Source organism: Phodopus roborovskii, unplaced genomic scaffold (genome assembly GCF_943737965.1).
Source record: "Phodopus roborovskii unplaced genomic scaffold, PHOROB, whole genome shotgun sequence".
NCBI lineage: Eukaryota > Metazoa > Chordata > Mammalia > Rodentia > Cricetidae > Phodopus > Phodopus roborovskii.
The window spans coordinates 40,045-56,164 of NW_026125191.1; the positions used below are offsets into that span (position 1 = coordinate 40,045).

At 42.3% G+C, this 16,120-nt stretch overlaps 1 pseudogene; it reads right to left on the minus strand.

The window, feature by feature from the left end:
• Positions 1–15,810, minus strand: part of LOC127226752 (septin-7-like) — a 48,878-nt pseudogene extending 33,068 nt beyond the window's left edge.
• Positions 15,811–16,120: the final 310 nt, after the last annotated feature.

Here is a 16,120-nt window from a genome sequence, read left to right on the forward strand (position 1 = left end):
TACTCCAGTTAGAGCTACTTATACATTCTTGAGTGTAGGGTCATCCACTACAGCATGAACGTATCCTCAATAAAGAACGACTCTCCCCTAGCAACTGTCCACTGCCATTAGCTCCTCAGTAAGGGGTAGAGCCTGGAGTTCATTTACCCCATCTATGCCAGGATTTCAGCTTTGATTGTGTGCAGTTACTGTTCAAGTACCCACAGTGGCTACATTCATGAGTGTGGTAGCCAGGTCACATCCACAGCACTGTTCCCATCCTCCAGCATTTTTTTTTTCCTTTTCTTCCTTCTCTTCGTCAATGTTCCCTGAGCCTGGGTGAGAGAAACTTCGTCGCCTCAAAAATCTTCTTCAAAACACTTAATCAGGTTATTTTGCAATACCTTAAGCTTGGGTTCCAGAAAGTCTCGGGAAGACGATGTTTCTGTATCTAAATGATTAAATCACAACTGTGAAGAGCGATGTTTGAAATCCTGGTGATCATTCCAGATGGGAAGACGAGCTCTAACCTCAATCGCTGTAAAAACCTAAGGAGTCCTTTAGTACTTCTTTTCACTCTCCTATACAACGTGAGGCCTAAATACACTTATCTCTAAGCAACTATAAGAAAATAATTTTAGAGTAATATTAAATACACCTAGGATTATATTTAAAGGTTAACCTTAAAATCCAATGATTTCTTCTAAATTTTGCAGTGATAACTGGGGCCCAGGATTTGAAACCTTTGTAAGACTGTGAACTTAGGACTTGTAATGCTATAAGTTTTACTAGACTAGGAAGTAAAGTTTTCAAAACATGAACCTCTAAAATATTTACACAGTATAAAATTGTGCTGAAGTTACTAATGTCACTGAATAAGGCTCCAATTAGGAAATAAGCAATGATTCTAAAATGATACTTATAACACAGCTTTCATAGCACATGACCAAGGTCTTCTACCAGCAAAACACCATCCAACATCCTTGATGTTCTGTCCAGGAAAGCTCTGTCGACTAGAACACAATGAGATGCCCTTCCTAACCCCAGGCAACCTAATGCCAGGTATTCTCTTGATGCCTGCTGTTTGGTTTCTCGGCACCTACATGGTGCCTCACAACCACCTGGCACCCCATGCCAAGGGATCCAAACTATCTCTTCTAGACTCCACAGGCTGCACACACATGTTGATGCACAGATGTATGTGCAGGCCAAATACCCTTACACACAAAATGAAAATGAATACAATCTCAGAAAAGAAAGAAAATAGTCTTGATCACATCTCATATGAGGTATTACTTAATCATCACGTTTGTTAAGCACATTCCCCAAAATAGCTGTCACTGAGGATCAAGTCTTAAAGATGTAAAACAGACCAGTGAATTTCATTGACGACAAACTAAGTGAGCCAAGAGTGTAACTCAAATGCTGCTAAAAATCTGCTATTTCTGGTGGTCTTAGGTGACTCCTGTGGAAGGGTCAGTCAACCCAGGCATCACAACCCACAGGTTGAAAACCACTGCTGTAAGTGAACTAGGTAGCCAATAAGAGCCTCCAAACTCAGAAAGCCTCCAGTGTTGATAGGAAGTGCTTAATTTTCTCTTTCTCCTGCATACAATATTTTACACCAAAACTGCAGGACTTGTCCACGCTTTTTCATCCTTATTTATGAACATATCAGTCAAACAATACCTCATCAGTATTTGTTCCCCCATGAACTTGCCTGGTGCCTACAGCAGACATTCCATAAACACTTAACAAGTGGCTGAAGATGCCTGGGCTCTTGGTTGCTTCTCAGGCTAAGGAAGGTTTAGAATGTTTGCACTTATGTTGGAAATACTGCTTCCTGTGCATCCCCTTTTTAGGTTAAGCAACATTCCAGCTTTACAGAGTCAAGTGCATTGTGAATTGGGGGGAGTTTGACCAAATTTGCGATGCCCAGTCTGTAAACACCCCACCCCTCCTCAGTGCAGGCCATGGCAATGAGTTGAAGTACACACATTCCACAGCACTGTCCTCCAGCTGACAAAGTATCTCAGTCCACATCCATGAAAATCTGTATGAGCATCTTTCTTTTTCTGTACCAGAAGCTTTTAGATGCAAGAGGCATCTCCTACTCCAGCTATAGTATTCAAATCCAATAAGATACCTGCTCTTTTACCAGAAAAACAAAACTATGCTTGCCTAATGACCAACCTAAGTCTAAGTTTTTTCCTGGATAAAACTGAGGCATCTTTCAAATCCCCAGACCTATTAACCTTTAATATATTTGTTCAAGTACCTACCAAAATGTGACTGTTCCCTTGGTCATTCAAAAATACATGATGAGTAACTACAGAATATCCCACTGACATAGTGGAGGTAGACCCGCTTCCAGTGTTTTCCTTAAATTATACCTATGAAGTAGTCAGTGCATGTAGATAAATGGATCAACTAAAATTCAATGCAGAAAAATAAATCTTTAATCCCTCGTACTCTGAGTTGAATCTACTTTTACAGAACTGAACTCCTTGAACTACATAAAAGTTAGAACGGAATTTGAGTGAAAGCAGCCGTGACATGCCAGTCCTGGTAAGCACAGTGTACTTGCTGCCTTGTGACTCTAAACACACAGACAGAGGGTCTGTTCTGCACCAAGTGCCTCTGGGATACAGTGGAGGGGACATCTGAAAAGAGCCAGTCTTGGCAGAAACCCGCTGGTGCTTTAAATATTCCAAAGATGACAGGCTTGAGAGCACTCAAGTCTGGAATCTGGGTTTGACTAAATTTGACTCTTGTGTACTTCAGAACAGCACCTCCCCTTCTGCTTCCAGCAGCACTGAGAGCACAGAACCTACCTGACCTGCAAAAACAAGAAAGCACATGTTTCCCATCAGTACCAGTGTCCTCGGCAATGGCCTGAGATTTTTTATCATATTCTAAAGAACTCTGTCCCAGGAACAATGCATAGAACTTTGAGAAGGGAGAATAAAGGATGCTTTTCATAAAACAGACTTAATTCATATAACTTCCAAATTGTCCTTTGTCTCAATTATTTGTGACTGTTGTGCTAACTAGGGTATTGTCTACCCCTACAGAGAGACACAGACAAACAGATAGGAGGACAGACAGAGAGAGGAGAGAGAGAGGGAGAGAGGAAGGAGAGACACAGAGACAGAGATACACCGAGAGTCCATTATCTTTGCCAAGGATGAATAAAATGATTTAATACTTGGAATAATTATTAAAAGACAATGGAAAAGATGTGATTCTTTCATTCATAATAAATAGCCTTCTCACTCCTATTGACTCTGGTAGGAGCATGGCAATGCTACCATCTCTGTTCGGATACACTGAATTTGAACTAAGAAATTACTGCAAAAACTAATGGACTTCCTTGGGCAACTCTGTTAGTGGATTATCTTGTATACCAAGTCTATCAGTAACCATATTTGTGATATCCCAAGAAAAAACCAAAACTATTTTTAGGGCCTCAGAGAAATTAAATGGAAAGTCCTAACATAAACGCCACCTACAAATGCCAGGCAAAGTGTTCTCAGAAGAGTAAACAAAACATAGGAACTATAGGGCATCTAAGGTGGCTTGAAAGAAAAGGGTTACCAAAGGGAGTGCACCATTAGGAGAGATATGGCCTTGCAGAAGTTGGCGTAGCCTTGTTGGAGGAGTTGTGTTATTATGGGAGTGGACTTTGAGGTCTCTTTTGCTCAAGTTTCCCTCAATTGACTTCCCGCTGCCTACAAGATGTAGGCCTCTCAGCTCCTACTCCAGCACCAGGTCTGCCCACACACCATCATGCTCACCCTCATGATGGAAGTGCACTAAACCTGTGAAACTAAGCTAGCCACGCCAATTAAATGACTTGGTTGGTTGGTTGGTTGGGTTTTTTTTTTTTTTTTTTTTTTTTTTTTTTTGTTTTTTTGTTTTTTTATAAGAGTTGTCTCTTCACAGCAACAGAAACCCTGAGACAGCATCTGAAGACAAACTAAAGAGCAGAAGCCTCCATCTAAGTTAAACAAGGTCACCTAGTGGTCTGCTCACAAAGGCAAGCAAGTTTCAACCAAGAAGCAAAGACAACTTGCTGAAGGGCAGTGGCTTCACTCTCTTAATCTAACATCAAGAGGCCAGGTGTGGTAGCCAGGTGTGGCCTTTCATCCCAGCACCTGGGAGGCAGAGGCAGGGAGATCTCTATACGCTTAAAGCTAGCCTGATTTACGTGATAGGTTCCAGGTTAGGAAGGGAGACTCTCAAAAGAAAAAACTGACTATCTCAGCAGCCACTGACAGTATGTAGCTCTTCATCTAGGAGTGCAGACTTGTTGAAAGAAGTAATGAGGAACATGGGAGGAGTTCAGGGCGAGAGGGGTAGAAATGGTGTAAATACAGTACTCATACGTAAAATAACTGAAGAAAGAACAGTTTTAATAAAAATAATGACGTCAAGAATTTTTATAGCCCTTTAGGTGATTACGAGAGACCTTGAATGTTGTTAAACAGACTACCTGGTAAGACACAGGGTTTGTGTGTAGTCAGTCCCTACACCAGCACTTATAAATACCCAGGATAAACAGAAGTCACCGCAGTGGTGGCAAAACCACATTAATACAGCCATCTTTCACAAAGGCCCTATCACAAGGCCCTGCACCTCCAGGAGTTCAAAACTCTCAATGTTATCATGCCCAAAACCAGGGGTGTTATATGCAGTACAACTTCCCCCGAAGAAGGGTGCATCTTAAGGGTGCTTTTCCTGATGAGACACAGTTGTAAAATGCTATGTAGATACTGATGGAGTCATTTATCACCTGTAATAATGTAATGAATTTCCCAAAGCATTCTGGGAGGAAGTCCACACACTCAAAAGGAAGAAAGGAGATGGCAGGGCGGTGTGTACACATGTCTTAGCAGCTACTGGGAGGCTGGGGCCAAAGGATCACTTGAGCTCATGAGTTCAAGATCAACCTGGAAAACATAGTGAGGCTATGTAACAACAACTATGTGTGTGTGTGTATATACATATATACATATATATACTTACTTATTGCATGTTATATATTTATACTATATGTAATGAGTATAAATAATATACTATTGTTTTGTAAATGATATAAAATAACTTTATTATAGATTTGTTATATTTATGTATATATATATATATATATATATATATATATATATATGGGAGAAAGAGTTGTCAGCCTGCTTTCTCTTCAACTTACTAGTTTTCTTTACAAGAATGATAAAAAACATCCTTACCAAAGCATGAACATCAGTTTTGTGTAGTTGAAGCTCACACTGGCCATGTTGTCAACAAATAAAGATGGTAAACAACACTGAGGAATGAGGTGTCCTGCAGGGGGGGGCCCTTGGTGGCGTTGTGGTGGGGTGGGGGGGGGTGTGGGGGCCCTGATGCAGGAGTGAGGCCCTTAGGTGCCCTGATGCAGGAGTGAGGCCCTTAGGTGCCCTGATGCAGGAGTGAGGCCCTTAGGTGCCCTGATGCAGGAGTGAGGCCCTTAGGTGCCCTGATGCAGGAGTGAGGCCCTTAGGTGCCCTGATGCAGGAGTGAGGCCCTTAGGTGCCCTGATGCAGGAGTGAGGCCCTTAGGTGCCCTGATGCAGGGGGGGGGCCTTGGGTGGCCTGTTTGGGGGGGGGGGGCTTTTGGGTGTTGTGGGGGGGGGGGGGGGTTTGGTGGTGTGTTGGTGGGGGGGGGGGGTGGGGGGGGTAGGTGCCCTGATGCAGGAGTGAGCCCTTAGGTGTCCTGATGCAGGAGGGAGCCCCTTAGGTAGAGTTCCCATTAGGTATGCATTAGGTATGTTCCCAATGCAGCAAATCGAGATAACAGATAACAAACAAAGGGTGCTGTATTGAGTAAACAGATCCTCCTAATTCTATGAACTGTTCCCAGTCCAGCAATGCTCCCTGGGAAATTAATTTCCCCTTTGAAAGCCCACTGCCTGATACAACATTATTTGTCAGGATTCCAGATCTACTAGTGAAAACAAGTATTAATACACCATACTTGCAGATTACACAGGTAAGGGTAGATATATCATTATTCCCATTAATAATGAAATACACAGAGATTCAGAGAGGATAACACAGTCTATGAAGAAACTAGGATAGGATTTGAATTCACATATTTTTAGACTCTTGTAGCCTTTTCTGTACACTAAGTTGTTCTCAATGATGATAAGATTTGGAGCACTAGAGGGATGACTTGGTGTTTAGGAGCACTGGCTGCTCTTCCAGAGGACCACAGTTCAGTTCCCAGCACCCACAAGGCAGCTCACAATCATCTATAATTCTAGTACCAAGGGATCCAATGTGTTGTTCTGGCTTCCATGGGCTCTAGGCATGCACGTGGGGCATATGCATACACACAGGCAAAGAAAAAAAACAAGAAAGCACCAACAATCAAACTCGTATACAAATAAAATTAGAAAAAGGAAAAACTTAATATTTGAAAAGCAAGCTAAAAATAGGTATAGAATATTTATAAATTCATTGAAAGACCTCAACTCAGATACCTGAACTCGCTCATGAGACAAATCAATACTTTCTAGGCTTCTTTCTTTATTTTTGCTACAAGTTCTCTTCACAAACAGTAGCTATAGTCAGTCCCTACACCTAACAGGAAAAGCTAGACAGCAGGTCTGAGGACAACTGCCAACATGCCACATGACTTGTTTTTAATTCAAACTCTGCCCTGGCATTTTCAGCATGAAAATAAGTGTCTATGTCTTACCACTGCCATTTCATCTACTAATACTGGAGCTGAGCTCAGCCACAAAATTCCAGCTGTCATAAGCATCTCTTGCTTACTACTCCTGAATAACCTAACCTCTCATCTGAGAAAGAACCGCAATCAGGTTGATGTAGCAGTTTCTATGGTTACCATGGAAGTCAGGAACTGCCCAACATCCTGGTGCCAAATCTTGACAGTGCTCTCATCCAACTGCTTATAGATTTTTTTTTATATAAACAATTATCCATTTCCACCACTTTTGTTACATTGTGGACTGCTTTGGAGCCTTCTGCTCAGAGCCCGTGATTTTTTTCTTGTTTGGTTTTTTGTTTGTTTTCTTGCTTGTTTGTTTTCTTGTTTGTTTGCTTGCTTGCTTGCTTGCTTGCTTGCTTGCTTGCTTATGTATAAATCCAGAATGTCAGAACTCCTTGGTGCTGCCAACCATGTTGTCATAAGAAGCAGTCTTGGATGTGCAGACTTCTGTAAGAGATCTGCCCAAGCTGATCCTGGCTGACCATCTCACTCTGAAACGGAGTCTGGTTGGAGGACTCAGCAGAATCCGTGGCAGACTTAAGTTTTTACAAGTAGGAACCACAGCTCACCCGTCCCTAAAAGGGAGACCCATGTGAGGAAATGCCACATTGTTATCTCAGACACTGCTGTTTGCTGTAGTAGGATTGTTCATGCCGATCTATTTCCTTCATTGATTTATATGTAAAAAAGACTCCAAACCACTAGGAAAACACGAAGCCCCTCATTCTATTCTATGAGACAGACTGCATAAATGGGCAAAACGCCCATTCAATAATGTGCTCCTGTTCTGAAAAATCCTCCCAGAGGAAGAAAATTTTGTTGCTAAGATTCCTAAAACCAGCTTGAAACAGTCTGAGCTTAGTCTTGCAGAGTTACGGGACATATCACCTCTTTAAGTGAATAGAGGGGCGATGGGACGACACACTTCTTATTGTTCAGGCATTCCTTCTTTTTAAACTCGTGATTTAAAGCATGCTCAAGATGGGGAAGTGAGCACAGTAAACTCTCGTGTGAGCCCTACTCATCCCAACTGAATTCCCAATCATTCAAATTCCCCCAATTCCCAAAAGGAATTCACAGTCCAGAAAAGTAACCTAGCCATGATTAGTTGGGTTATTTTGTGTCTGATTCATGACTCTGCAGCTGAAAGTTTATTCTTAACTGCCCACTTTTCTCAAATAGCTCTTCTTTTCTGCTTTGTCTCATGGTGTTCAGGAACTTTATTCAACCTGACACTATTGTACAGTTCCATCTAAGGGGCTATTATGAATAAATGGTGCAAAAGACTGAGAACGTCCTGACCAGAGAGTGTTCTGCCAAGAAAGCCATTCCAAACACGTCTCCATGGTCAGCGACAGAAAGCAGCTCTGCAGATGTGTAGAAGGCCCTTAGCTATTGTCTAAAGATCTGTAACAAGGACTAAAATGCATGTTTTGGTTGGGTTTGGGTTTTTACTACTTTTTTAAAAAGGAAATAAATCAAAGTAGTTTCACTAATGATTTGGGTTTTTGTTTGGTTTTTTGTTTTGTTTTGTTTTTGCAGTTTTATTGTCCAACTATTTTCTCATCAAACTAGACTAGGCAATGCAGAATTCTTCAGCCAACAGTCATAGCCACTCCCACTCTGTAAACCTAGAGTCCTTTTGTTTTATTTCAAACTGTATCCTTGATCCATTCTTTGTTCAGCCCAGTTTTCAGTCTATATCTTACTGTTTGTACTCTGCGTAGTCATGGCTTTACCGCTTTGATATCTTTATTGTTGAAGATACAAGCTTCTAGAAGCTTCCTTCTTGTTAGCTAGCTTTCATAATTCCAGAAGTGGCTATTCAGTAAGCTAAAGGAAAAAGTTAACAGTGATCTTTCTCAGCTTTAGATTTTGCAAGCTATAATACCAAATTGCCAGAGAAGATAAACCTACTGGTATAATAATGGTGTGACTGTTATGGGGACGGCCAACTGATTCCATCTGAGTGAAGCCTTCTCCACAAGAGGGAGTTCATGCTAAGTACTGGTCACCTGGTCAAAGCCCATGGCTAGGGAGGTCAGAGGCACCAGAGAACCATTACTTTTGTTTTGTTCAATGAAGGTTTTGTCAAATTACCTCCTAAAATTTTATGTCCATAGACTAGTGCTGCCCTCAACTTTAATCAATGAAGCTTCTCATTGAAGTGAACGAAAATAATGAAGAGACCCATGGTTTATCGAGATGCTAAAAACAAGTGGCTGTTTTCAATTTTAAATACTACACCTATATTACCCCCTCCAGGGTCCAGGGAACATTTCAGAGGATGGGTGTAAAGAATGCAAAGCCACACTATGAAGAGAACTGTAAAACATTGTGCCGTGCACACAAGGCTGTGGAAGTCATGAGCTCACGTTGGTTGTCATCACCTACATAGGTTTGCACAAAACTGAGCTCATATACTTGCATAGATAGAGAAGGGACTCAGGTCCCAGCCCTCCCTAGGGAGTTATTGGCAGTCTCAGACTGCTGGAGAAATGAAGTCATTGTCCTCAGTGATGTAGCCACTGGTGATTTACTCATTCTCCAGCGGATGGCTCCACACCCATGCCCCATCCAGGCAGCCCTAGCTAAACAACGGATCAAAAAGCAAAAAGCAAAACAGAAAGACATGGAAGTGGCATGGGGGTAGAGGGAGAGAAAGGAGTTAGTGGAGGCGAGAGAGGATAAGAGAGGAGGGAAGAATGTGTGTGACCAGATGTATTAGTGACATGCATGGAAATACCAAAGAATAAAGGAAGTAAAACAGTTAAGTGTTTTTATCTTTGAGAAATAGATAGGTGTCATCTCACCCTGGCCCTCGGTGTCTGACTCCCCCATTTTCTTGGCATTTGTCTGGACCCCAAACCCTCACAGAGAGGTACTTAGGAATACATTTCAAATGGTCAAGGCTGCAGACAGGCAGTATGTGGCAATGCCAAGTTTATAAGCTGTGAAGTCATTATTCCCTCCCAGGGAAACTTGGCTGCCATTGCTGTTTAATGATGTATTTACACTTAGGCCAACCAAGAGCTTGTGCCTGTCCATACAAGAGAAGAAAACTGTCTTTCTTTTCCTGGTTTACAGTGGTTGAAGGTAATAGAGACATTGATTCCTGCACTCAATGATAAACTAGGAACAGCCTTGAAATGGATTCCAGCTTGCAGATTAGTAAAAAAATGTTCTTGTTATTAATCAAGAAATTAAAATTAATAGTTTTGTTTCTCTTAAGTGTCTGCTACTATGGCTTAAAGCAATACTGTCCAGAGTAACACCAACAATAAAAGGATTGTTTATACTTGCTTCTACAACTACACCCAGCTTTTAAACATTAAGACACATGAACTTAATTTATTTGTAGTCATTTTTTTATCCCTTCTTTGACATCTATTCTTAAAGATTACATTAGTCAATGAAGAAACAGTAAACAACCTAAAAAAAAATAAACTAATGCATTATGGTCTCAAGGCTCTGGAGGCATGTGTGGGCAGGCTTTCGTGTTCTGGCATACATGTGCATGTTTTAGAATGATACATTGATTTTTCTCATCCTATTCATTCTCTCAAATTCCCAACTGCTGCCCCTACCCACATTAAGAACATGAATTTGTAGACTGGTGAGCTCTCAACTAAAAGCAAGGTTATTTGCCAAAGAACAGAGTGGGATAATGAATCCAGAGTTAAACAAAAGGGAAGAGAAATCATGGTCTTTCTTTCAGTGACAGCATGCTAACCAGCTAGCTAACTGGGCCAGAACATAAGTGGTTCATTAATCTTAAAACCTGATACCCTTTGAAACTAAACCAGCAGCCCACCATCCAGTTCTCATCTCACAAATCTTGTCATCTAGTATTCAAATATCAACAAAATCAGCTGGAGCAGAAAAAAATGGCTCAGCAGTTGACAATGCTTGCTGCTTCTCTAGCAGACCCGAGCTCAGTCAGCATTGGACTGATTCAGACACCCTGAACGTGGGTCTCAGAAGGCCTGCGCAGTCTACAGGACCTCTGACAGTGGAACCAGAATGTATTCCTGGTGAACAAAAGGACTTTGGGAGCACATTCCCCATAGAGGGATACTCCCTTAACCTAGAGGCAGGAGGGAGGGCCTAGACCCTACTCCAAATGACTTGACAGATTTTGTTGACCCCTCCTGGAAGGCATCACCCTCCCTGTGAAGTGAGTGGGGATGGTATGGGAGTGGGGGTCAGGGAGCATGGGAGGATGGGAGGCAGAGGGAACTGGGATCGATATGTAAAATAAGAAAAAATAATTAAAATTTTTTTAAAAAGAATCCATGTTCCAAACCTCAAAAACATCTGTAACTGCAGATCCAGGGGATCTGATGCCATCTTCTGGCCTCTCTCTCTCTCTCTCTCTCTCACACACACACACACACACACACACACACATTTAAAAAATGACTATAAATCTGTCTAAAATAAAACAAAATTAAAATCGAGGAAAGAAGGGCCCATGAAAAAGCAGAAATCCCTTCTAAAACTAAACATACAACTCTTTCCTCCATAAGCTGATGCCCAAGCTGGGCTTCCATTTCTTGCTAAAGTCTTTTGGTGCCTTTAATGTGAGCTATTTCTTTTCCTCTTCCCTTACTTCTATCTACTTACCTTCAGATTTGGTCAGCTTTCCTCACAAAATTCCCTAGATACATTCATTTCCCTACAATTTTATATTTGCCTATCTTCAGCTGATAACATGCCTGAAACATTAACTAATCTTACCTCCATTAATTATGTATTCTAACACTACATGTCCCAATGCCTGGGAGGAAAAATAGACAGTTTAAGTTCTGCCATTAGCAGGTTTCTTGCCAGCAAAGGCTTGTTCTTACCTATCAGAGGAAGTTGAAAGTGCTATTTTATGAACATAAAAGTGCAAGTATTTGGAAACAGCATGAGAGCCAGTGGGGAGGGGGAAGTGAGAGGTAAAGGGGGGTTAACAAAGTACATGATATGCATAAGTGAAGATACCTTAATTAGTATCTCTTATGTTAATATATATAGGGGGGGCTTTCTCTGTGTAATCCTGGCTGTTGACCTCAAACTCAGAGATACAACTACCTTTGCCTCCCAGTGCTGAGATTAAAGGCATGCACCATCACTTTAGGTACTTATGCTAATTCTGAAATGAAATAAAATGAAACAAAAACAAGATTCTCTATTGCTCCTCATCTGACAGCCATGTCTGCTCTTCCCTGCTAAACTAATACCTCCCATCACATTCCACCCTGTGAAGTAAACACTCAGCTCAGTTACCTACTGCAAAAAAATCCTTCCCTCTGACTCACCTACAATACCCACTAAAACCAAAGTCAAGGGCCAAGTGTAAAAATAGCCTTCTTGTTCAACCTGTTGACTCTGCAGGGGTCATGAGAGGTAGTCTATAGCCTTCTCATTCAACCTGTTGACTCTTCAGGGTCATGAGGGGTGTCTATTCACCTGACCTAGTACTTAATTTTAGTACTTCCGGAGCTGTTTCACATAGTGGACCCTTAATCCTAACTAGATTATAAAGTCCTATTTTATCTTTAGTTTTGTATGCTTGGGCATGAACACGTGACAGGGAAGGAGCATGCATGCTACTGCATGCATAGGGTAGTGATCGAGCAACTGTGTGAAGTGGGTCTCTCTTCCACCTTTATGTGGGCCCCTGAGATCAAACCTCGGCCACAAGGCTTGCACAACAAGCACTTTGCCCAGAGCAATCTCATCAGTCCTAAGATGCAAACTCTTAAGGAGCAAGAATTGTGTTTCATCCATCCTGGACTTTCGACAAGGTGCTGAGTTCGCAGCTGGTTCTTTGAAAACAAATGTATTTAAAAGTATCTTCTCTGAGAAATGAACTGAATGAAAGCTCTAAAGGAACACAAGATTGAGAGGGATCTAAATGAACAATTGCTAGGGGTGACTTCTCATCAAATACATTGAACTTTTCCTTTTCTATACTGTGTATGAATGTCTGTTCAATGAGAGACCAATTCAAATTTTAAAAGGTTTTTCTAAGCTTTACAATGCCATCATACACTGGAACAAAACCCAAAACCTTAAATAAAAACTAAAGATATTTTAAAATAATTGAACTAAAATTCCTTTTAAAATGACATTATGTACAAGTAAATAGTGAATTGATGTACAAAACTCATTTGTTCAAACTTATGTTTGATTTAAAAATAGTAAAGGAAAATTAGGCTTCACAAGTACTGCCAAAAGCCCCTCAGAGTCAGGCAGGCCAAGGGCCCGTCTGGTTGACTCCATTGCCATCACCTTGCTTACATGAGCAGACTGGCCATATGGAAAGAACATTTTGAAGTGAAATTCAAAGCATGATAAGAATAAAGAAACCCAACTACAATAAACCTATTTATACATACTTCCTAAGGAACATTCAGAAATGCTGTGGCATTATTAACAATGTTGACGATTAAAAATTTGGAACTAAATATGATTCCTAATAATAGCTAATGTCACTTTTAGTACAGCTCTCCCATAACTACCAAAAGTAATCAATCCATCAGGACCAGACCTATCACCTAAATACATAAAGTGAACTAGGTAACATGAAGTCTCATTTTAAAATACTGGCTGATGGGGAATGTCTTTCTGTGTGTGATGAATATATGTTTCTCTTATTGGTTCATGAATAAAGCTTTTTGGCCAGTCGACAGGCAGGATGTAGCCAGGCAGGGGCTACCAGGCTAGGAGAATTCAGGGAAGAGGAACAAAGAGAATGATTCATGAGAGAGATGCCTTGTAGTTGCTGAGAAGGGGCATCACCACTAAGCCAAAACTATGTGGAGATACACAGACATCGGTTAATAATTAAGAGAGAACTAGCCAATAAGAAGCCTGAGCCATCAGCCAAACAGTTTATAATTAATAAAAGCCTGTGTGTTTATTTGGGACTAAACAGCTGCAGCCCAGGCGAAACAAACTTCTGTCTACAACTGGCAGCTAACTCAAATACTTCACAGTATTTCAAAGGCCCCACAAAATGTGGCTACTGCCAGGATTTGGCCAAACTTTTCCCTTGCTCTGTGAATAAAATGTTTTGAAAAATGACTTATCAAATAATTATAAAAAAATGTTCTTTGGCTAATGTGAGAATAAAAATGAGTATAACTTAGGTTTCTTATGTCTGTGGATTTTAGCTTTCATTGTAAACCACATTCACACCTCTTCCACACCCGTAATCATCCATGCCTAGCCAATCTGGTTGAGGGAAACTGTGCCTTGACTCTCTCAGTGGTGATGAAGCTCCTAACAGTTGGCTGCTCACAAAGCAGCAGAAATATGTGATGCCAAGTGCCACTATTTGGGGAAAGGTTAAATACGAGCCAGACACTTTTTGCAGATTTTTAATATTCTTTGTTTTGTGTTGCAGGTGACCCTGCTTGGACAACCCTCAGGGGAGGAGAGGGGAAGGCACAACACCAACTACACAGGCACAGGGAGTCAGTGAGCAGCAGAGCGTGCAGCAGACTCCTTTATTAAGGAAGTCAGGCCTGCCTTTATACCCCCTCCCAAGATCCCATTGGCTCAGGCGGCTGCGTTGTCCTTTCCTCGTTGGTGTGTCTGGGTCAGGTGTCTCTTCCTCAGCAGTCTCTGGGCATAGAGGCAGGCTTGGCTCCGGGAGGAAGTGCCTGCTTGCATGCTCATAGCTGGCCTGGGCACCTGGACAGAGCAATTGCATCTTGGGTAGGCTGTTTGGCAGTTTCTCCTACATATCCACCTTTTTTTTTTTTAAGTGTGGCTTAACAGGAGTCTAAGGAAGTTCTAGGCTCCTTGTCCCCACCTCAGAGAGCATCCAGAATAATAGATCGTGCCTGTCTTAGGTTGGCCTGCCTCACAGGTCCTTACCCATCATTGACTACCAGCCCTCAAAGGATGACGTCTCTGGGAAGCACGACCAGGTGGGAGGAACACCTGTCAAATTTATGCTTCAGGAGTTTCTGTGAGGCAAGCCTAAGAAACCTCCAAGGAGGGCCAGGTTCTGGGCTTTGAAGTGCTATGAGAGGCTGGAGTGTGGAAATATACTGTAGGAAATACTTAAAGAGAATGATTAGTAATAAGACAACACCCCCAATCTAAGCATAGGAAAACGGGGCTCAAACACAGTCCCCAGGTGAGGCCCCGTGTCACATTAGCAATTTGTGTACCATTAACCATCAAGGCTTTGGTCCATTATCCTGGAGTGTGAGTAGGTGGAAGGGTGTCTTTCAACAATGGCTTGACCCTGGGGCTGTAGTCGAATGGGGACAAAGGAAAGAGAGGATTACGCCTGAGTCAACCTCATGCTTTCAGGCAAGAAAGAGCACACACATCCAGAGGTCAGGCTCTCACATACTTTCGAGAGAAATCCAGGGAGCCAACACCACGCCTCATACCACAAATCCTCCAAATAAGCAGTCTTAATCTTAAGGCACCTGGTGACCAATAGTGATTTTAATGCCCTCACCTGAAGCTCCTTACAGTGGGAGAATAAGTTCCCCTTCTCTCTTTCTTTTGATTTTTGTTTTGTTTTTGAGACAGGGTTTCTCTGTAGCTTTGGAGCCTGTCCTGGAACTCGCTCTGTAGACCAGGCTGGCCTCCAACTCACAGAGATCCACTTGCCTCTGCCTCCCGAGTGCTGGGACTAAAGGCGTGCACCACCAACACCTGTTCCCCATTCTCTTAATTGCAGGAGACATAGACAATAACATAGTCTAAAACAGACTCAAACAAAAAGGCGGACTCAAGCAAAAACAGTGTGTCAGACCTGAGTAGAGTAGATGTTTCTACCTACTGCACCAGGAGTACCTGACTGGCACAAAGGAAATGACAGAAAAGAAGGAGGGTCCCCCTGCTCACCTTCACGAGGACCAAGGACATGAAACACGCAGGGGCCAACTCACCGAACAAGTCTCTGAAGAGGGGGCATCGAAACACGCCTCGAGTGTGAAGAGGAGTCCAAAAGGGTGCTGACAGAGAAAGCAAAAGCGTATCGAGGATCCGCTGAAGCACGCCAGCAACAAAAGGCAAAGATCTGGGCCCGAAACACAGCCGCATGATGGAAAAAAGAATATCCCCTGATTCAAGCGGGGTCGAAGCTCATGCCAGCACCAGGTCCATGAACCCCTTGTTTAGGCAGCAGATGTGTGCAGCAGGTCTTGCGGGTTACCCTTCTGGGACACCCCTCTCCCAAGAAAACACAGCGCCAATGACTCAGGCACAGGGAGTCAGTGAGCAGCAGAGCGTGCAGCAGACTCATTTAAGAAAGTCAGGCCTGCCTTTATACCCCCTCCCAAGATCCCATTGGCTCAGGCGGCTGACTCTGCTGCATTGTCCTTTCCTCATTGGTGTGTCTGGGTCAGGTGTC